This window comes from Triticum urartu, chromosome 1A, assembly GCF_056163025.1.
Source record: "Triticum urartu cultivar PI428250 chromosome 1A, HENAU_Tu73, whole genome shotgun sequence".
Lineage (NCBI taxonomy): Eukaryota > Viridiplantae > Streptophyta > Magnoliopsida > Poales > Poaceae > Triticum > Triticum urartu.
The window spans coordinates 592676680-592699855 of NC_141873.1; positions in this window are offsets into that span (position 1 = coordinate 592676680).

Genomic DNA, 23176 nt, shown 5'->3' on the forward strand with positions numbered 1-23176 from the left:
GAGAGCTCATGATTGGGGCATGAATATAACATTGACTTAAGCCTCCCCCAAGCTTGAGCGATGCTTTCCCCTTTGTGAGGCCAAAAATTATATATATAATTACGAATACGATGAACAAGATGCATAGGATAAAACTTCTGATGAAATTCCAATTTCAATCGTTTGCAGTTCCATGAACCCATATCATCACATAGCCTATACCATGTCAATGCATCTCCCTCCAAAGATAAAGGGAAGACCTTCTTCTTGATAACATCATCGGGCATACCTGCAAGCTTAAATAATCCACAAACTTCATCCACATATATTAGGTGCTCATAGGGATGTAATGTTCCATCTCCTGCAAAATGATTAGCTAGCAGTTTTTCTGTAATACCCGAAGGAATTTCAAAGCAGACATTTTCATTTTCAGTAGGTTCAGTAGGTTGAGGAGAAACTCTATGCTCTACTGGTTGGGGTGAAGATACCCCGAACAATCCCCTCAAAGGATTACTTTCCATAGTGACAAGTGACAGTAAATTTCAGCACACTATATAAATTTTTCCTTACCAAATTCCACCTACCAAACACGCTTCACTCCCCGGCAACGGCGCCAGAAAAGAGTCTTGATGGCACACAAGTATAGGGGATCTATCGTAGTCCTTTCCATAAGTAAGAGTGTCGAACCCAACGAGGAGCAGAAGGAAATGATAAGCGGTTTTCAGCAAGGTATTCTCTGCAAGCACTGAAATTATAGGTAACAGGTAGTTTTGTGATAAGATAATTTGTAACGAGCAACAAGTAACAAAAGTAAATAAAGTGCAGAAAGGTGGCCCAATCCTTTTTGTAGCAAGGACAAACCTGGACAAATTCTTATATGGAGAAAAGAGCTCCCGAGGACACATGGCAATTATCGTCAAGCTAGGTTTCATCACGATCATATGATTCGCGTTCGGTACTTTGATAATCTGATATGTGGGTGGACCAGTGCTTGGGTGTTGTACTTACTTGGACAAGCATCCCACTTATGATTAACCTCTATTGCAAGCATCCGCAACTACAACAAAAGTATTAAGGTAAACCTAAGCATAGCATGAAACATGTGGATCTAGATCAACCCCTTACGAAGCAACGCATAAACTAGGGTTTAAGCTTCTATCACTCTAGCAACCCATCATCTACTTATTACTTCCCAATGCCTTCCTCTAGGCCCAAACAATGGTGAAGTGTCATGTAGTCGATGTTCACATGACACCACTAGAGGAGAGACAACATACATCTCATCAAAATATCAAACGAATACCAAATTCACATGACTACTTATAGCAAGACTTCTCCCATGTCCTCAGAAACAAACGGAACTACTCACAAAGCATATTCATGTTCATAATCAGAGGGGTATTAATATGCATATAGGATCTGAACATATGATCTTCCACCAAATAAACCAACCAGCATCAACTACAAGGAGTAATCAACACTACTAGTAACCCACAGGTACCAATCCCAGACTTGGAGACAAGAATTGGATACAAGAGATGAACTAGGGGTTGAGAGGAGATGGTGCTGGTGAAGATGTTGATGGATATTGACCCCCTCCCGATGAGAGGATCGTTGGTGATGACGATGGCGATGATTTCTCCCTCCCGGAGGGAAGTATCCCCGGCAGAACAACTCCGCCAGAGCCCTAGATTGGTTCCGCCAAGGTTCCGCCTCGTGGCGGCGGAGTCTCGTCCTGAAAGCTTGCTTATGATTTTTTTTCTCATTGAAAGACTCCATATAGCAGAAGATGGGCATCGGAGGGCCACCAGGGGGCCCACAAGGCAGGGGGCGCGCCCCCCACCCTCATGGCCAGGGTGTGGCCCCCCTCTGTTACTTCTTGCGCTCAGTATTTTTTATATATTCTAAAAATGACTTTCGTGAAGTTTTAGGACTTTTGGAGCTGTGCAGAATAGGTCTCTAATATTTTCTCCTTTTCCAGCCGAGAATCCCAGCTGCCGGCATTCTCCCTCTTTATGTAAACCTTGTAAAATAAGAGAGAATAGGCATAAGTATTGTAACATAATGTGTAATAACAGCCCATAATGCAATAAATATCGATATAAAAGCATGATGCAAAATGGACGTATCATGGATCTGAACATATGATCTTCCACCAAGTAAACCAACTAGCATCAACTACAAAGAGTAATCAACACTACTAGCAACCCACAGGTACCAATCTAAGGCTTTGGGACAAAGATTGGATACAAGAGATGAACCAGGGTTTGAGATGAGATGGTGCTGGTGAAGATGTTGATGGAGATTGACCCCCTCCCGATGAGAGGATCGTTGGTGATGACGATGGTGATGATTTCCCCCTCCAGGAGTAAAGTTTCCCCGGCAGAACAGCTCCGCCAGAGCCCTAGATTGGTTCCGCCAAGGTTCCGCCTCGTGGCGGCGGAGTCTCATCCTGAAAGCTTGCTTATGATTTTTGTTCTCATCGAAAGACTCCATATAGCAGAAGATGGGCATCGGAGGGCTGCCAGGGGGCCCACGAGGCAGGGGGCGTGCCCAGGGGGTAGGGCGCGCCCCCACCCTCATGGACGGCGGGTGGCCCCCCTCTGGTACTTCTTTCGCCCAATATTTTTTATATATTCTAAAACGTGCTCCCGTGAAGTTTCAGGACTTTTGGAGTTGTGCAGAATAGGTCTCTAATATTTCCTCCTTTTCCAGCCCAGAATTCTAGCTGCCGGCATTCCCCCTCTTCATGTAAACCTTGTAAAATAAGAGAGAATAGGCATAAGTATTCTGACATAATGTGTAATAACAGGCCATAATGCAATAAATATCGATATAAAAGCATGATGCAAAATGGACGTATCAGCGCCGCATCCACACGGAGCAGGCGGCGAAGTACGTCGACCTGTGCACCTCCGGCGAGGAGAATTGAGCGTCCGGCTCCTCCACGGCATCGTCCATTTGCCACGACCTCGCCGCTGTCAGATCCGACCCCTCTAGTACTAGTTTCACGTAGTATGTAGTATAACTATGCTTGTAGTATGTTTATCATGTGATGAACTATGTTTGTGCAATTTCTCCCGCGAAAGTGTTTTTTCAAATTATGCAGGTTTAGATGCGGTTTCTATTCAGCCACGCTAGTTTTCGACCTGCAAACGCGATCTTCGTGGAACCACAAACGCGTTTTGCGGGTCAAATTTTTGCGGGGTCTGCTAGAGTTGCTCTTATACAGCCACTTGTTGAGAAGACATCTGTTCTTCACCTCAAGATTTTCAATACCAAGTCCCCCTTTGTCTTTTGGCCTACATATAATATCCCATTTCGCGAGTCTATACTTACGTTTTAATTCATTGCTCTGCCAGAAGAAGCGTGATCGATAGAAGTCCAGTCTTTTCCGAAGTCCAACTGGTACCTTGAAAAAGGACAAGAGAAACATTGGCATACTCGTGAGCACCGAATTAATAAGAATTATTCGGCCTCCGTATGACATGAGCTTGCCCTTCCAGCAGCTTAGTTTCTTTTCAAATCGATCCTCAATGCACTTGCATTCTTTGTTTGACAGCTTACGGTGATGAATCGGTATGCCCAAATACGTAAAAGGCAAAGAACCTAATTCACATCCAAACAGTTGTATGTACATTTCTTGTTCGTATTTAGCTCTTCCAAAGAAGAACAATTCACTTTTGTGAAAATTAATCTTTAGCCCCGACAATTGTTCGAATAAGAATAAGAGAAGCTTCATAATTTGTGCTTTTGCCAGATCATGCTCCATGAAGATGATAGTATCATCAGCGTACTGTAAAATGGATACCCCTCCGTCCACTAAATGTGGAATGAGCCCACCTACCTGGCCATTGTCCTTAGCTCTCCCTATTAGTAACGTCAACATGTCTACTACTATGTTGAAAAAAATAGGTGACGTCGGGTCTCCTTGCCTGAGACCCTTATGTGTCTGGAAGTAATGACCTATGTCATCATTCACTTTGATTCCGACACTCCCTTTTTGCGTGAAAGAATCTACCTGCTTTCTCGAGGACTGATCGAATCCTTTCATCCGCAGAGCCTGTTGGAGAAATGGCCATTTAACCTTATCGTACGATTTCTCAAAATCCACCTTAAAAACCACCCCATCTAGTTTTTTCGTGGATCTCATGAAGCGTTTTATGTAGGACCACAACCCCTTCTAGGATGTTTCTGTCCGGCATGAAAGCAGTTTGAGATGGTTGTACTACATAATGTGCAATCTGTGTAAGCCTATTTGTTCCCACCTTGGTGAAGATCTTAAAGCTGACATTAAGAACACAGATCAGTCGAAACTGCTCAATTCGCACCGCTTCTGTTTTCTTTGGAAGTAACGTAATCGTTCCAAAGTTTAGGTGAAATAGCTTCATATGTCCAGCAAAAAAATCATGGAACATTAGAAGCAAATCACCTTTGATGATGTGCAGCACTTTTTATAAAACTCCGCCGAAAAACCGTCTAGCCCAGGAGCTTTATTATTCTTCATCTGCGATATTGCCTCAAACATCTCTTTCTCCAAAAATGGGTCGGTTAAAATGTCATTCTCATCCATTGTAATCTGAGGGATATCCTGAACCCGAGACTCATGTAGGGATACAAAATTATCCTTAGGAGCTCCAAAAAGTTGCTTGTAACAATTCGTTATGTAGAGTTTTAGGTTCTCATGTCCTAAAATCGTCCCCTCATCTTGCTCGAGCTGAAAGATTTTCTTCTTTCGATGTTTGCCATTCGTAATCATATGAAAGAATTTGGTATTATTGTCCCCTTGGACGACTTGTTGCACTTTAGCTCTTAGCGCCCATGGGACGCCCTCAATTCAATCGTACACTAATCATACACGCAAATGTGTACGATCAAGATCAAGGACTCACGGGAAGATATCACAACACAACTCTAGAAACAAATTAAAATAATACAAGCTTTATATTACAAGCCAGGGGCCTTGAGGGCTCGAATACATAAGCTCGAATACAATAGAGTCAGCGGAAGCAACAATATCTGAGTACAGACATAAGTTAGACAAGTTTTGCCTTAACAAGGCTAGCACAAAAGCAACATTGATCGAAAAGGCAAGGCCTCCTGCCTGGGAGCCTCCTAACTACTCCAGGTCGTCAGCGGTCAGCGGCCATCACGTAGTAGTAGGCACCCTCGGGGTAGTAGTAGTAGTCATCAGTGGTGTCGTCTGGCTTCTGGGATCCGTCATCTGGTCGCAACAATAGGGTATATGGGAAAAAAAAGGTAGCAAAGCAACCGTGAGTACTCATCCAAAGTACTCGCAAGACTTACATCAGATCTAAACTAAGTATGCATCTATATCAAAGGAAATTGGCGGTATCTATGGACTAAACTGCAGAATGCCAGAAAAGAAGGGGAAAGCCTAGCCTATCGAAGACTAGCATCTTCAAGCATCTTGCAGCACATAGAAGAGTACAGATCAACATAATGTAAAGTAGTAGTAGTGTTATCAACCTCGGCTAGAGATCCTTTCTCGACTCCCAGTGAGAAAGAAATCCCAGAGCCATACTATCCAGTTATCACCTCAAGTATCCAGTTCTAGTTGTATCGATCGGGATACAACTCCAAGTGTCCATTACCGTAGGATAGGCTATCGATAGATGTTTTCTTCCCTGCAGGGGTGCATCAACTTACCCACCACGCTCAATTAACTCTAGCCGGACACACTTTCCTGGGTCATGCCCGGCCTCGGCCAACCAATACGCCGCAACCCGACCTAGGCTTAATAGAGAGGTCAACACGCCAGACTAAGCCTATGCCCCCAGGGGTCATGGGCCATATCCCGGGGAACTCCTGCATGTTGCGTACGCGGCCGGCGATCAGACCTACCTACCTCCTTAAACAAGGCAGGAGCTTACGCAGTCCAACCCGGTGCGCGCCGCTCAGTCGCTGGCGTCTATTAAGCTTCGGCTGATGTATACGACGCAGAACGCCCATACTATGCCCACGTGATGGTTAGTGCTATCAGGCCAGAGGCCCCTCAGATCAAATATCCAAACCGTTAGTGTGTTGGTAGTGCGGTCACGAGCAGAGACTCGCGAAAGATGTGACCTCGTCGCCCCGTCTCGAGTACTCGCGGCAAGGGCTAAGAATGCCCGGCCATGCCTCGTGTTCAACTCTTGGGTACCCTCCAGGTCAACCCATCTCCACATCACTCGCGAGTACCCCTCAGGGTCGACCCGCCTTTCCAACTAACAGTTGTAAAGTCCAAGTATCCGTGTGTCCAAACATCAAGGGGAAAACCCGAGGAATCACCCCCGAAGAATTCCACTCGATGTAATCATCAAGGTGAACGTAAGAGGATCCACCCTCGAGGTTCACACTTGAGGGGTTTCACGACAGAGCCGTATCAGAAGTGGTTAAGGAGCAAATCACCCTCGATGACCACGATCGAATAGCTACACTACAGAGGTCTCATCGGGAGCGATGTAAGAGGTTCCACCCTCGGCACTCGATGGTAACTCTGCAGAGTCGTACAACTAGTGGGGGTGATGTGCGGTGTCGGGGACTGGACGTCAATCACGTTGATCGAGTCATCGAACATAAAGCGGGGCAACTGGGACAAGCTGGGGGTCACTGATGGATCTCTAACCAACCTATACTAAGCAGTTTAGAATAAACAGGTAAGGTATGAAAGCAGGTAACAAAAACATGCTATGCATCAGAGTAGGATCATACAGAGGGAGAGGCGGAGCAGGGCAAGTGTTGAGGTGAGTAGGAGAGGCGCCCGAGGCGTCGCCCTTGTCCTCTCCCGGCGAGGCCGGCGAGGTGGTCGGGCGGCGCCGAGGCACCCGGTTGGTCGAACAGTGGGAGGTGGGAGGCGACAGGGGAGAGGGAGTGGGCTGGCCTAGCTGGGCCAGCTAGCTTGGGTGGGCCGAAGCCCAAGTGGAGGCCAGGGGCTCTCCCACCCCTTCTTCTTTCCTTTTTTTTCTTTTTGTTTTTCTCTTTTTTCAGCAGCTTTTGCTTTTTCCTTTTAGCCAATAATGACTTGCAAAATTATGCCACTGGCCAAAACAATTTCAAAGAATGAAAGTGCACTGCCACAAAAAGATTGTGAGACCTTTTTGAAAAAGTATGCCAATTTTATAAAATAAAAAGGCATTTAATATATTGCTTAGGTCACTGTTTTTAGCAGCTTAGGCCACTTAAACCCTTTGCAAAAATGTTGGTTCACCACCAATATTAGTTGTGGATTATTTGGCACATGATGAACATTTTAGTTTCCATGTTTGAGCAATTTTGAATTTCACTCCGAATTTGAAATTGAAATCAACTGGAATTTGAAATGAGAGAGAACCAAGGATGATCAAACACTTGTTTAGCAAAATGATTAACTTAACCCCAGGGGTTACTGTAGCATCATTACACAAGGGTGTTACAGCCCACTTTAGTTCCTCCTCTCGATGAAGTTCTTTCAGACACAATTCCACCTCCACCTTAGCTTCCAGCTCCCTGGAATCTAAGATCTCAGACTCTGCTTTTAATTCGAGGGAATTAATAAGGTCAAGGAGCCGTTCATTTTCAACCTTATAAATCCCGCTCAAATGTTTGACCCAACCACGTAGGAACTATCGTAAGTGCCTAATCTTATTCTGCCATCTTTCTACACTCGATCTCCTTCCTGAATCTTTAGCCCACTCCCGTGCTATCAGATCCAAGAAACCTTCTCTTTCAAACCATGCTAGTTCAAAAGTGAAGATGTTTTTATTTCCCACATGAGTTGCCTCCCCCATGTCAACCAACAATGGGGTATGGTCAGAGATCGCGTGTGACAATGCTTGGACCGTCACCAGAAGAAACTTCTGCTCCCATGCTAGTTCAAAGTTATCACTTGTTTCGGATGGGCCTGACACTATCGTTTGTGACCACCTGGCCGATGCTTGTGGGGAGCCCTTGGTGGCGCGTGCTCATCTCCCGGTGGTACCCGTGGCGGGGATTGTTCAGGGCACCGGGTTAGGTGCCAAGGAGGGAGCGAACAATCGTCAGGTGGCCCCCGCTCCCTCCCATGTGCATCCTCCTGGCCAAGATTCGCCACTGGTGCTGAGTGGGTCGGGACCAGGCCCTGCTGCTAGAGTTCGAGACGTCAGGGAGGTCACCAGGTTGGGGGAAGCGGGCAGGAGGCCCTTGCTTCAGCCTCCCCTATGGCGCCCCTTCAGAGTTTGGCCGACGTGCTGGAGGGCGGGCCAGCGGAGCAGGAGGCTCCATGTGCACGATCTCCTATGGTGCATCCAATGATGACTGCTCCATGCAGCCCACGGTCGACGCTGACACGCGCGGTGGGGGAAATGGGTGCGGTCTCTCCTATTGGGAAGATGACATCTGGCTTGCCTCTCTCTAGGCCGGGAGAGATTGCTCCTCTTGGGGGTCGGGTAGGAGGCCTTACTCCAAGAGGGCCGACACGGGACAAGATTGTTGCCTTCGGCGGGATTCCGGATCCCGTTTCTGAAGGTCGGCAGATGAGTTGTCGTCTCCAGGATCACCCGGATACTGATGATTTGTAGTTGCGGTGTGCCACATGGGCGGCCAAGCTTCATGACATTGAGGTCACTACTGGTATGTCTGTTAATACTTCCAATTCCATCTTGCATTTTTCCGATGATGAGATTATTCATAATGCAAATCAATTGGGAGTCTCTCTAGGTAGTAATGAACAAGAAGTTGCTAAATTGGTTAATGATATTCTTGATCTCAAAGCAGAGCGTGCATTATAGATTATTAGAAATTTAGCGGCTGTTAAGCCTATGAACAATGAGGATATAGATGCTTTGGGAGTTAGGGTTCTTGATATTTTTTGTATGGATCTTCATCCCTCACATCCCGAGACTAAGGAGGACAAGTGTTCTATTTCTCCAAGGGATTCGAATCATGTAGATTCTCAGGCGGTTAGGCTCACTGAGCCCGGTTGTGTGGACCGGGGAGCGGACCAAACCAAGCCTAAGTGCAAGTGGAACTGGAAGATTTTCCCAGCTTCAGCTGTGCGCAGAAGCGCTAGGATCTGAACCACTAAAAAATTTCATGATGAAATATGAAGGAAATCTTTTGGAATAGCAAAGGTGTGACAGACTTGGCTAAACGAAGGTTTCTGGCGGATGCTTCTATTGAGCAAAAGTTAGATTTTATTGCCCTCTTTGAGACGGGACGGGACAATTTTACTTCACAGTTTCTTAGCACCTTAACGGGAGGAGTGGATTTTGATTGGCACTGCTTACCCCCAAGAGGAAGATCCAGTGGGATTTTACTAGGGATTAAATGAGATGCGTTGGAAGTTCGCCATGTTGTCATGGGAGATTTTGCGGTTAAGTTTCGGGTTAAGTCGAAGGTTGACGGCTTCCAATGGATGCTTGTGGCAGTATATGGTGCTGCATAGCCTGAGCATAAACCAGAATTTTTGGCTGGCACGCTAGACTATACATGTACATCTATATATTTGCCCGTCTAGATTAGTTGATCTATCGTATTTTGTGTCAAAATTGAACTAGTAAATGTCAACGGTGGTAATATGCATACTAAATAGCCATCCCGTAAAATAAAACGCTACGGAGGGATGTAGAAGGCACCAGATCTAGGTAGACAGTGGCAGGGAACACAAATCTCACACGGCCCCCGGCGAAGCCGAGAGTGGCCAACCTTCGTTGGTCAAAAATGGAGCCTGATGACCAAGACATATAACCATGTTATTCGCTCTTTGAGTCAACACTATCAAGACAAACCCATAGAAGAAAAATCCAGTCCCATAGGACCATATCTAGTGATGCACTATCGTCCACGTGCCTTCGACGGCACAGAGGCACCACCGAAACGAGGTTGAGGCTGGAAGATATTATTCCATGCCAAAGATGATGTCATCAACTCACCACCAACGATCAGAGAAGAAACCTAAATTTATTCCAACTCTACCACCACCGAACCGAAAAATCTAAGGGCTCGCTTCCTCCGGTACCTCATTGGCAACCCCTCGTGAGTGCGACACGCACCTTTTTCTTTCCTCTGGAGTGGAGCACGTACTATTACACTATGTACCACACCAATGGGCAGATGAACTTCATGTCGAGTCTTCCATCGCCGCCAACTCGACGTCCTCACTAACAAAGCCTCCGTGTTCACTGGTACTTTGACGTCACTATAGGTTTCATGGGTCTTGGGGAAGATGACTTCATTTCACACCCTTCTGGTCGTCGAGGCGACAGACAGAGGGAGATGGACCATGTCTCTGAAGGAAATATGCCCTAGAGGCAATAATAAAGTTATTATTTATTTCCTTATATCATGATAAATGTTTATTATTCATGCTAGAATTGTATTAACCGGAAACATAATACATGTATGAATACATAGACAAACAGAGTGTCACTAGTATGCCTCTACTTGACTAGCTCATTGATCAAAGATGGTTATGTTTCCTAACCATAGACATGAGTTGTCATTTGATTAACGGGATCACCTCATTAGGAGAATGATGTGATTGACTTGACCTAGTCCGTTAGCTTAGCACTTGATCGTTTAGTTTGTTGCTATTGTTTTCTTCATGACTTATACATGTTCCTATGACTATGAGATTATGCAACTCCCGTTTACTGGAGGAACACTTTGTGTGCCACCAAACATCACAACGTAACTAGTGATTATAAAGGTGCTCTACAGGTGTCTCCGAAGGTACTTGTTGGGTTGGCGTATTTCGAGATTACGATTTGTCACTCCGATTGTCGGAGAGGTATCTCTGGGCCCACTCGGTAATGCACATCACTATAAGCGTTGCAACTAATGAGTTAGTTGCGGGATGATGTATTACGGAACGAGTAAAGAGACTTGCCGGTAACGATATTGAACTAGGTATTGGGATACCGACGATTGAATCTCGGGCAAGTAACATACCGATGACAAAGGGAACAACGTATGTTGTTATGCGGTTTGACCGATAAAGATCTTCGTAGAATATGTGGGAACCAATATGAGCATCAAGGTTCCGCTATTGGTTATTGACCGGAGACGTGTCTCGGTCATGTCTACATAGTTCTCGAACCCGTAGGGTCCGCACGCTTAATGTTTCGATGACAGTTATATTATGAGTTTATATGTTTTGATGTACCGAAGGTTGTTCGGAGTCCCGGATGTGATCACGGACATGACGAGGAGTCTCGAAATGGCCGAGACATAAAGATTGATATATTGGAAGCCTATGTTTGGATATCGGAAGTGTTCCGGGTGAAATCAGGATTTTACCGGAGTACCGGGAGGTTACCGGAACCCCCCGGGAGGTTAATGGGCCTTAGTGGGCCTTTACGGAGAAGATGAGAGGCGGCCAGGGCTGGGCCGCGGCCCCTCCCCCCTAGTCCGAATAGGACAAGGAGAGGGGGGGCGCCCCCCCCCCCCCTTCCCTTCTCCTTCCTCTTTCCCCCTCCCAAATCCTAATCCAACTAGGAAAGGGGGGAGTCCTACTCCCAGTGGGAGTAGGATTCCTCCTGGCGCGCCCTCTCTCCTGGCCGGCCGCACCCCCCCCTTGCTCCTTTATATACGGGGGCAGGGGCACCCTAGAGACACAACAATTGATCAGTTGATCTTTCAGCCGTGTGCGGTGCCCCCCTCCACCATAGTCCACCTCGATAATACTGTAGCGGTGCTTAGGCGAAGCCCTGCGTCAGTAGAACATCAGCATCGTCACCACACCGTCGTGTTGACGAAACTCTCCCTCAACACTCGGCTGGATCGGAGTTCGAGGGACGTCATCGGGCTGAACGTGTGCTGAACTCGGAGGTGCCATGCGTTCGGTACTTGATCGGTCGGATCGTGAAGACGTACGACTACATCAACCGCGTTGTGCTAACGCTTCCGCTTTCGGTCTATGAGGGTACGTGGACAACACTCTCCCCTCTCGTTGCTATGCATCACCATGATCTTGCGTGTGCGTAGGAATTTTTTTTGAAATTACTACGTTCCCCAACAGTGGTATCAGAGCCAAGTTTTATGCGTTGATGTAATATGCACCAGTAGAAAAAAAGTGAGTTGTGGGCGATATAAGTCATACTGCTTACCAGCATGTCACACTTTGGTTTGGCGGTATTGTTGGATGAAGCGGCCCGGACCGACATTACGCGTACGCTTACGCGAGACTGGTTTTACCGTCGTGCTATGCACACAGGTGACTAGCGGGTGTCAGTTTCTCCAACTTTAGTTGAACCGAGTGTGGCTATGCCCGGTCCTTGAGAAGGTTAAAACAGCACTAACTTGACAAACTATCGTTGTGGTTTTGATGCGTAGGTAAGAACGGTTCTTGCTCAGCCCGTAGCAGCCACGTAAAACTTGCAACAACAAAGTAGAGGACGTCTAACTTGTTTTTGCAGGGCATGTTGTGATGTGATATGTTCAAGACATGATGCTAAATTTTATTGTATGAGATGATCATGTTTTGTAACCGAGTTATCGGCAACTAGCAGGAGCCATATGGTTGTCGCTTTATTGTATGCAATGCAATCGCCCTGTAATGCTTTATCACTAAGCGGTAGCGATAGTCGTAGAAGCATAAGATTGGCGAGACGACAACGATACTACGATGTAGATCAAGGTGTCGCGCCGGTGACGATGGTGATCATGACAGGTGCTTCGGAGATGGAGATCACAAGCACAAGATGATGATGGCCATATCATATCACTTATATTGATTGCATGTGATGTTTATCTTTTATGCATCTTATCTTGCTTTGATTGACGGTAGCATTATAAGATGATCGCTCACTAAATTATCAAAGTATAAGTGTTCTCCCTGAGTATGCACCGTTGCGAAAGTTCTTCGTGCTGAGACACCACATGATGATCGGGTGTGATAGGCTCTACGTTCAAATACAATGGGTGCAAAACAGTTACACACGCGGAATACTCAGGTTAAACTTGACGAGCCTAGCATATAACAGATATGGCCTCGGAACACGGAGACCTAAAGGTCGAGCGTGAATCATATAGTAGATATGATCAACATAGTGATGTTCACCGTTGAAACTACTCCATCTCACGTGATGATCGGACATGGTTTAGTTGATATGGATCACGTGATCACTTAGAGGATTAGAGAGATGTCTATCTAAGTGGGAGTTCTTAAGTAATATGATTAATTGAACTTTAATTTATCATAAACTTAGTCCTGGTACTATTATCATATCTATGTTGTAGATCAATAGCTCATGTTGTTGCTTCCCTATGTTCTATATATGTTCCTAGAGAAAACTAAGTTGAAAGATGTTAGTAGCAATGATGCGGACTTGGTCCGTGATCTGAGGATTAACCTCACTGTTGCACAGAAGTAATATGTCCTTGATGCACCGCTAGGTGATAGAACTATTGCAGGAGCAGATACAAACGTTATGAACGTTTTGACGAAAGCTCAGTATGATGACTACTTGATAGTTTAGTGCACCATGCTTTACGGCTTTGAACCGGGACTTCAAAAATGTTTTGAACGCCACGGAGCATATAAGATGTTCCAGGAGTTGAAATTGGTATTTCATACTCGTTCCCATGTCGAGAGGTATGAGACCTCTCACAGTACTTTGCCAATAAGATGGAGGAGAATAGCTCAACCAGTGAGCATGTGCTCAGATTGTCTGAGTACTACAATTACTTGAATCAAGTGGGATTTAATCTTCTAGATAAGATAGTAATTGACAAAGTTCTCTAGTCACTATCACCAAGTTAATAGAACTTCGTGATGAACTATAATATGCAAGGGGTGACGAAAGTAATTCCCGAGCTCTTCGCCATGCTGAGATCGGTGAAGGTAGAAATCAAGAAAAGAGTATCAAGTATTGATGGTTAACAAGATCACTAGTTTCAAGAAAAGGGAAAAGGTAAAGAAGGGAAACTTCAAGAAGAACGGCAAGCAAGTTGCTTCTCAAGTGAAGAAGCCCAAGTTTGGACCTAAGCCTGATACTGAGTGCTTCTACTGAAAAAAGGACGGGTCACTGGAAGCGGAACTACCCCAAATAATTGGCGGATAAGAAGGATGGCAAAGTGAACAAAAGTATATTTGATATACATGTTATTGATGTGTACTTTACTAGTGTTTATAGCAGACCCTCGGTACTTGATACTGGTTCAGTTGCTAAAGAGTAGTAACTCGAAACAGGAGTTGCATAATGAACAGAAACTAGTTAAGGATGAAGTGACGATGTTTATTGGAAGTGGTTCCAAGATTGATATGATCATCATCGCACACTCCCTATACTTTCGGGATTAGTGTTGAACCTAAATAAGTGTTATTTGGTGTTTGCGTTGAGCATGAATATGATTTGATCATGTTTATTGCAATACGGTTATTCATTTAAGTTAGAATAATTGTTGTTCTGTTTACATGAATAAAACCTTATATGGTTACACACCCAATGAAAATGGTTCATTGGATCTCGATCATAGTGATACACATATTCATAATATTGAAGCCAAAAGATGCAAAGTTAATAATGATAGTGCAACTTATTTGTGGCACTGCCGTTTAGGTCATATTGGTGTAAAGCGCATGAAGAAACTCCATGCTGATGGGCTTTTGGAATCACTTGATTATGAATCACTTGGTACTTGCGAACCGTGCCTCATGGGCAAGATGACTAAAACGCCGTTCTCCGGAACTATGGAGAGAGCAACAGATTTGTTGGAAATCATACATACAGATGTATGTGGTCCGATGAATGTTGAGGCTCGTGGCCGATATCGTTATTTTCTCACCTTCACAGATGATTTAAGCAGATATGGGTATATCTACTTAATGAAACATAAGTCTGAAACGTTTGAAAAGTTCAAATAATTTCAGAGTGAAGTTGAAAATCATCATAACAAGAAAATAAAATTTCTACGATCTGATCGTGGAGGAGAATATTTGAGTTATGAGTTTGGTCTTCATTTGAAACAATGCGGAATAGTTTCGCAACTCACGCCACCCGGAACACCACAGCGTAATGGTGTGTTCGAACGTCGTAATCATACTTTACTAGATATGGTACGATCTATGATGTCTCTTACCAATTTACCACTATCGTTTTGGGGTTATGCATTAGAGACAGCTACATTCACGTTAAATAGGGCACCATCTAAATCCGGTGAGACGACACCGTATGAATTATGGTTTGGCAAGAAACCTAAGCTGTCGTTTCTTAAAGTTTGAGGTTGCAATGCTTATGTGAAAAAGTTTCAACCTGATAAACTCAAACCCAAATCGGAGAAGTGCGTCTTCATAGGATACCCAAAAGAAAATGTTGGGTACACCTTCTATCACAGATCCGAAGGCAAGATATTCATTGTTGTGAATGGATCCTTTCTAGAGAAGGAGTTTCTCTCGAAAGAAGTGAGTGGGAGGAAAGTAGAACTTGATGAGGTAATTGTACCTGCTACCTTATTGGAAAGTAGTTCATCATAGAAATCTGTTCCTATGACTACTACACCAATTAGTGAGGAAGCTAATGATGATGATCATGTAACTTCAGATCAAGTTACTACCTAACCTCGTAGGTAAACCAGAGTGAGATCCGCACCAGAGTGGTACGGTAATCCTGTTCTGGAGGTCATGTTACTTGACCATGACGAACCTACGAACTATGAGGAAGCGATGATGAGCCCAGATTCCGCGAAATGGCTTGAGGCCATGAAATCCGAGATGAGATCCATGCATAAGAACAAAGTATGGACTATGATTGACTTGCCCAAAGATCGGCGAGCCATTGAGGTTAAATGGATCTTCAAAAGGAAGACGGGCGCTGATAGTAGTGTTACTATCTACAAAGCTAGAATTGTCGCAAAAGGTTTTTGACAAGTTCAAGGTGTTGACTATGATGAGAGTTTCTCACTCATATCTATGCTTAAGTCTGTCCGAATCATGTTAGCAATTGCCACATTTTATGAAATCTGGCAAATGAATAAACAAAACTACATTCCTTAATGGATTTATTAAAGAAGAGTTGTATATGATGCAATAAGAAAGTTTTGTCAATCCTAAAGGTGCTAACAAAATATGCAAGGTCCAGCGATCCATCTATATGGACTGGTGCAAGCATCTCGAAGTTGGAATATACGCTTTGATAAGTTGATCAAAGCATATAGTTTTATACAGACTTGCGGTGAAGCCTGTATTTACAAGAAAGTGAGTGGGAGCACTACAGCATTTCTGATAAGTATATATGAATGACATACTGTTGATCGGAGATAATGTAGAATTATTCTGCAAAGCATAAAGGAGTGTTTGAAAGGAGTTTTTCAAAGAAAGACCTCGGTGAAGCTGCTTACATATTGAGCATCAAGATCTATAGAGATAGATCAAGACGCTTGATAAGTTTTTCAATGAGTACATACCTTGACAAGATTTTGAAGTAGTTCAAAATGGAACAGTCAAAGAAAGAGTTCTTGCTTTTGTTACAAGGTGTGAAACTGAGTAAGACTCAAAGCCCGACCACGGCAGAAGATAGAAAGAGAATGAAAGTCATTCCCTATGCCTTGGCCATAGGTTCTATAAAATATGTCATGTTGTGTACCAGATCTATTGTATACCCTACACTGTTTTTGGCAAGGGGGTACAATAGTGATCTAGGAGTAGATCACTGGACAACGGTCAAAGTTATCCTTAGTGGAATAAGGATATGTTTCTCGATTATGGAGGTGACAAAAAGGTTCATCGTAAAGGGTTACGTCGATGCAAATTTTGACACTGATCCAGATGACTCTAAATCTCAATCTGGATACATATTGAAAGTGGGAGCAATTAGCTAGAGTAGCTCCTTGCAGAGCATTGTTGACATAGAAATTTGCAAAATACTTACGGGTCTGAATGTGGCAGACCCGTTGACTAAACTTCTCTCACAAGAAAAACATGATCACACCTTAGTACTCTTTGGGTATTAATCACATAGCGATGTGAACTAGATTATTGACTCTAGTAAACCCTTTGGGTGTTGGTCACATGTCGATGTGAACTATGGGTGTTAATCACATGATGATGTGAACTATTGGTATTAAATCACATGGCGATATGAACTAGATTATTGACTCTAGTGCAAGTGGGAGACTGAAGGAAATATGCCCTAGAGGCAATAATAAAGTTATTATTGCCTTCCTTATATCATGATAAATGTTTATTATTCATGCTAGAATTGTATTAACCGGAAACATAATACATGTGTGAATACATAGACAAACAGAGTGTCACTAGTATGCCTCTAGTTGACTAGCTCGTTGATCAAAGATGGTTATATTTCCTAACCATAGACATGAGTTGTCATTTGATTAATGGGATCACATCATTAGGAGAATGATGTGATTGACTTGACCCATTCCATTAGCTTAGCACTTGATCGTTTAGTTTGTTGCTATTGCTTTCTTCATGACTTATACATGTTCCTATGACTATGAGATTATGCAACTCCCGTTTACCGCAGGAACACTTTGTGTGCCACCAAACGTCACAACGTAACTGGTGATTATAAAGGTGCTCTACAGGTGTCTCCGAAGGTACTTGTTGGGTTGGCGTATTTTGAGATTACGATTTGTCACTCCGATTGTCGGAGAGGTATCTCTGGGCCCACTCGGTAATGCACATCACTATAAGCCTTGCAAGCATTGCAACTAATGAGTTAGTTACGGGATGATGTATTACAGAACGAGTAAAGAGACTTGCCCGTAACGAGATTGAACTATGTATTGAGATACCGACGATCGAATCTCGGGCAAGTAACATACCGATGACAAAGGGAACAACGTATGTTGTTATGCGGTTTGACCAATAAAGATCTTCGTAGAATATGTGGGAACCAATATGAGCATCCAGGTTCCGCTATTGGTTATTGACCGGAGACGTGTCTCGGTCATGTGTACATAGTTCTCGAACCCGTAGGGTCCGCACGCTTAACGTTTCGATGACAGTTATATTATGAGTTTATATGTTTTGATGTACCGAAGGTTGTTCGGAGTCACGGATGTGATCACGGACATGACGAGGAGTCTCGAAATGGTTGAGACATGAAGATTGATATATTGGAAGCCTATGTTTGGATATCGGAAGTGTTCCGGGTGAAATCGGGATTTTACCGGAGTACCGGGAGGTTACCGGAACCCCCCGGGAGGTTAATGGGCCTTAGTGGGCCTTTACGGAGAAGAGGAGAGGCGGCCAGGGCTGGGCCGCGGCCCCTCCCCCCTAGTCCGAATAGGACAAGGAGAGGGGGGCGGCGCCCCCCCTTCCTTCATCTCTCCCTCCTCTTTCCCCCTCCCAAGTCCTAATCCAACTAGGAAAGGGGGGAGTCCTACTCTCAGTGGGAGTAGGACTCCTCCTGGCGCGCCCTCTCTCCTGGCTGGCCGCACCCCCCTTGCTTCTTTATATACGGGGGCAGGGGGCACCCTAGAGACACAACAATTGATCAGTTGATCTTTTAACCGTGTGCGGTGCCCCCCTCCACCATAGTCCACCTCGATAATACTGTAGCGGCGCTTAGGCGAAGCCCTGCGTCAGTAGAACATCATCATCGTCACCACGTCGTCATGCTGACGAAACTCTTCCTCAACACTCGGCTGGATCGGAGTTCGAGGGACGTCATCGGGCTGAACGTGTGCTGAACTCGGAGGTGTTGTGCTTTCGGTACTTGATCGGTCGGATCGTGAAGACATACGACTACATCTACCGCGTTGTGCTAACGCTTCCGCTTTCGGTCTATGAGGATACGTGGACAACACTCTCCCCTCTCGTTGCTATGCATCACCATGATCTTGCGTGTGCGTAGGAATTTTTTTGAAATTACTACGTTCCCCAACAGTTTCCCCGGTGAGGTGTGTAGATTGGCCACTGCCACTCCTATTGTTTATGGCATGGGAGACGAGGAAGAAACACAAGTGAAGTCGACTATTTGTTTGATCCCATTCGAAATTAATCAGATATAGCGTAGGATATTTTCCTTCTATTTCCTCCTTTTTTCTACTTTCTCTTATATTTTTTGTGTCCGCCGGTGAGGGATCGAGGTGCAGCTATAATTAGCGAAGGCGGTGATTGTAAACCTATAGACGCGTGCTGGCAGTGGCCATGCAACTTTAGTTGCGCGTGGGCAACCCACATGGATTTGTGCTAGGTTGGTTCTTGTGCAACTATAGTTGCACGTTTATTCGGAAAAAAAAGAAGAAAAAACTATAGTTGCACGTAAGAGACGAACGTGCATGCAACTGTAGTTGTGCACGAAAAAGAGATGCAGTTGCACATGGACAGGCATATGCATGCAACTAAATTTGCGTGCAAATTACTTCCTCCGTTTTAAATTACTCGTCATAGAAATGGATATATCTAGAACTAAAATACATCTAGATACATTCATACCCGCGACAAGTAATTCGGAATACAGAGAGTACAAGTATAGTTATGCGTGGAAAAAATATAAAAATAGGAACACTGAAAAGTTATTAGAAACATGTAAAACATATGTCGAGGAAAAATAAACAAAACTTGAAAGGAAATTAGGATTTAAACCCTGATGGGCTGAAGATACCACAGTCCTTCTGACCATCCAACCACAGGTTGGTTCACTACAGGCGACTGTTGATAAGTAACAAGCCCGCTTAGGCAGCGATGATATGATATGACTGTCCCAACCCATAGGGCACTACGGATAGGTGCTGGCACCACTGCACGGTTTGCTTTGCTGCATATATGGTACTCCCTCCGTCCAATAATATAAAAGTGTTTTTAACACAACAGAGAAAGTAGTATAACTCGTAACGACTTTGATTAGTGCTCAATTTGTTTCTTCTTCCTCTGTCCGGTCTGGCTTAGCTTGCTCCATTTAGCTGAGGCGAACACCAAAGGTCGTCTAATTAAGGTCGACAGTGGACAAAGTGAGGACCCACTAGGTCACTAGTATCTGCCGCGGGCGCGATGGATGGACCGGACCAATAATGAATGGCGAATGATGAGTCATTATCGTCCATCTCCATCTCCATTTGTTTGTTGTCACATTGTTGTTGGATGCTCTTCTCTCCTCTCCTCCATCGCCAGCTTCACTCAATGCAGCTCCACCGACCACTTCGTTCTCTACATCTTGATCATTACTTTTATTTGATATCATTACAAATTTAGGAAGACTAATGGTTTTCGCACTTCCAATCAAATATTCCTAAAATGTCTTAAACATCTTTTTTTTCAGGACCAGAAAGAGCAACATAGTTCCATGTACACCCACATTGACACATGTTTGGAATTAATTAAACTCGTATTTGTGTATATTAGAGTTGTGTAGAGTATTTTGTACAAGTTAGATTACAATTGAACTTGAAGTTGTGATGTGTGTAGACAGGGTATGGAATCGTGTCCTATTAAGACACTTGTATCCTAGACCTCATGCATAATTTGGGAATAGACACACAATGTAACATATGCCAAAATAGCACAAGCACGCAGAGGGGGCCGACGGCATGTGCCGGTGTTCGATTGGCCGGTGTCTGATATTGTCATGGTATCAATGGGGAGGAGCAATTGAAGTCATGTCCCAAGGATTATCCGATGTTCGATGAACACCGTTAACAAATCTCGATATTGCGTCTTGAGTGATTATTTGGTTCTCGGTAGATCGATGTGCGTCTTGGATTAATTGTAGCATGTATAACTAGCTAGTGGGGAGAAAGATATCAACAAATCGGTCATTAAAAACATATGCTCTCTAAGTTTTTGATTTTTGAAACAATTATTTGTGAGGGATGAAGGTTCTATGCGAGACAAAACTAGGACGTAAGCGTGAGAGTGACTGACATATGAATGATTTCACATCCATCCAATACTAACTAATAGGTGCCAGCAACAACAAAGATGGCACTACCCAAGGGACCATCATATGCATGATTGACCAGACCGCGGGCATAATAACCACATATTCCTTCTAGCAGTCCAACAAGGTATTATTTGACAAATTTGGCCCTTTGCTGACAAATTTGGCCCTTTGCTGAAACTAATACCACATCTGGCCCCTTGGCTAAACTATGTACAAATCTGGCCCCCGAGGTCGGCGCCAAAGAGGATGGAGCCGAACCGGTGCAGGTCGGCGCCAGTAGGATCATGCACCGAAGCAAGGTCGGCGCCGAGCTCCTTGGAGCCGACTCCTCAGAGCATCTGACTGCAGCAATGTCTTGGCGCCGACCTGCACAAGTTTGACGCCATCCTCCTTGACGCCAACCTCAGGGGCCAGATTTACAAATAGTTGCGTCAAAGGGTCAGACGTGACATTAGTTTTAACAAAGGGCCAGATTTGTCAAATAATACTCCAACAAGTGATGAATCATCGCACAATTGATGCCCTGCCACTGCCGCCAAACTATACACACTTAACCAGCCCATGTGGTGAGCGTAACACGTCTTATATTCTGCTGCGGGAGATGGAGTAGGTAGATACATGTTTGCGGTCAACAATTGTGGCTCCATTGGGTGGATTACAATAATCCAGCTTATCCAACTGGTTTTTGTCTACTTTAGCATTTGTTTTATCAACTTATCTAGTTTGGTGGTAAAAATGTCGCCTGCTCGGACGGCCATCCCCACCGCCACAGGCGCCTCCTAACGACCCTTCCCTCCTCACCGTTGTCGGCCGGCCGAAGGTGGCGGCGGACCATCTCCCCTCTTGTCCCGCCGTCTCCAAGGTTCCTTGCAACACATCTTCCCATCCCACGCAGATCCGGCGATGGTCGTCCATCGTTCTCAGCGACATCGTTCCCCTTGCGTTGACTCCTTCGGCAGGGGCGGTCATGGGCACATCTGTGTTACAAGCAAGGGTTTCAATCCATGGCATGTGACATCTATGACGCCAGGAGCAATGCCATAAGCCGCGCGTCATGGAGTGGTACGCCGTCGCACCCGATGGACCTGGCATTGGTAGCGTTATCTAGCCCGCGGCTGGTCTGACGGGGCACCGGCGACTCCTCTCGGCGGCACAGTTGGCAGATGGCAGCCCCTGAGCAGGGTTTTCTCCATCGACGAGGAAGATCTTTGTGAGAGTTTTTCTCTTCCAATTTGGTGTTTGCTGCAGTGGCTTTTACTGGCAACGTTGTGGGATGCAGGCAGAAGGCTCTATTATGGGTTTCCGTACCCTATTCCTTCTCAAAGCTGATTTGTAAGAGAGGTACGGTTTCTCATCACGTTGTATTGTTGCTTTATCCTTAAAGCGGCATGAAAGCCTATTTCAAAAGTATATATAGGTACACTTTTGTTTTGTTGTAGTGGGTTAAAAAGAAACAACCTAGTCAATGTCAGCGCCGATGGAGCTTAGCTAGGTAGCTGGACCGATGAGCATAGCTTAGCTAGGCAGCTCCATGCGGGCGTGGATGTATGGATCGATCCCAGACTGTAAAGAGACGAGGGAGAAAGAAAGAAAGAAAGAAAGAAAGAAAGCTATCGAGCAGGAAGGATCGAAGAAGCTGCAGGTGGAGATGCCCTAGAAATGAAATGAAAGCAAGCCAAAGCTGCAGCAGAGTCGAGACGTACGCTGCGTATAAGCGGCGGCACACTTCCATTCCAACTTGCCCACACATCCATCGCTACAACCCAACACGCACTGCACGTGTGTGATCTATCTGTAGCTAGCTGCACTGCAACTACTCCACATATACTACTGCAGTATATTACAGGTCAACGCACGGGTCAGTATGAAATCCAGTTAGTTAAACCCTTCAGATCAAATAAAAAGGTCAAACCCCAGGTAACATCCAACCAACAGTTTGCTGATTAATCCTAACCATTTGATCTCAGTCTTTATCTTATCGGGATTGCTAAATCTCGGTCGACTAAGACTGTCGATGTTATATTCATGAGATCTTACACAAAGATCTGTGCAAATTTTCTTTTAATTTTTCTCTTTCTTCTTTTTATATGTTATATCACTTGATTGAGACTTGATTAAGTCTCAGTACTAAAATCTAGCCACCCCTTATCTTATAACTGGAGCTGGCTTAAAAAAGTTCACTATCCACTCCATTTCAATCTTATTCATCCTCATCAAACCTTTTTGGTTAGAAAAAATAAAATAAAAAATAATGCAGGTGGGAAGCCTCAAACTGCAGAACTTGTCTCTACACCCAGCTCAATCAAACAAGCAAAGTGGCCACCTCACTCATGTTTTGAATGAAAAAATATATTTTATAAGTACATATCAGTGCTTCAATGACCGTGCATTTA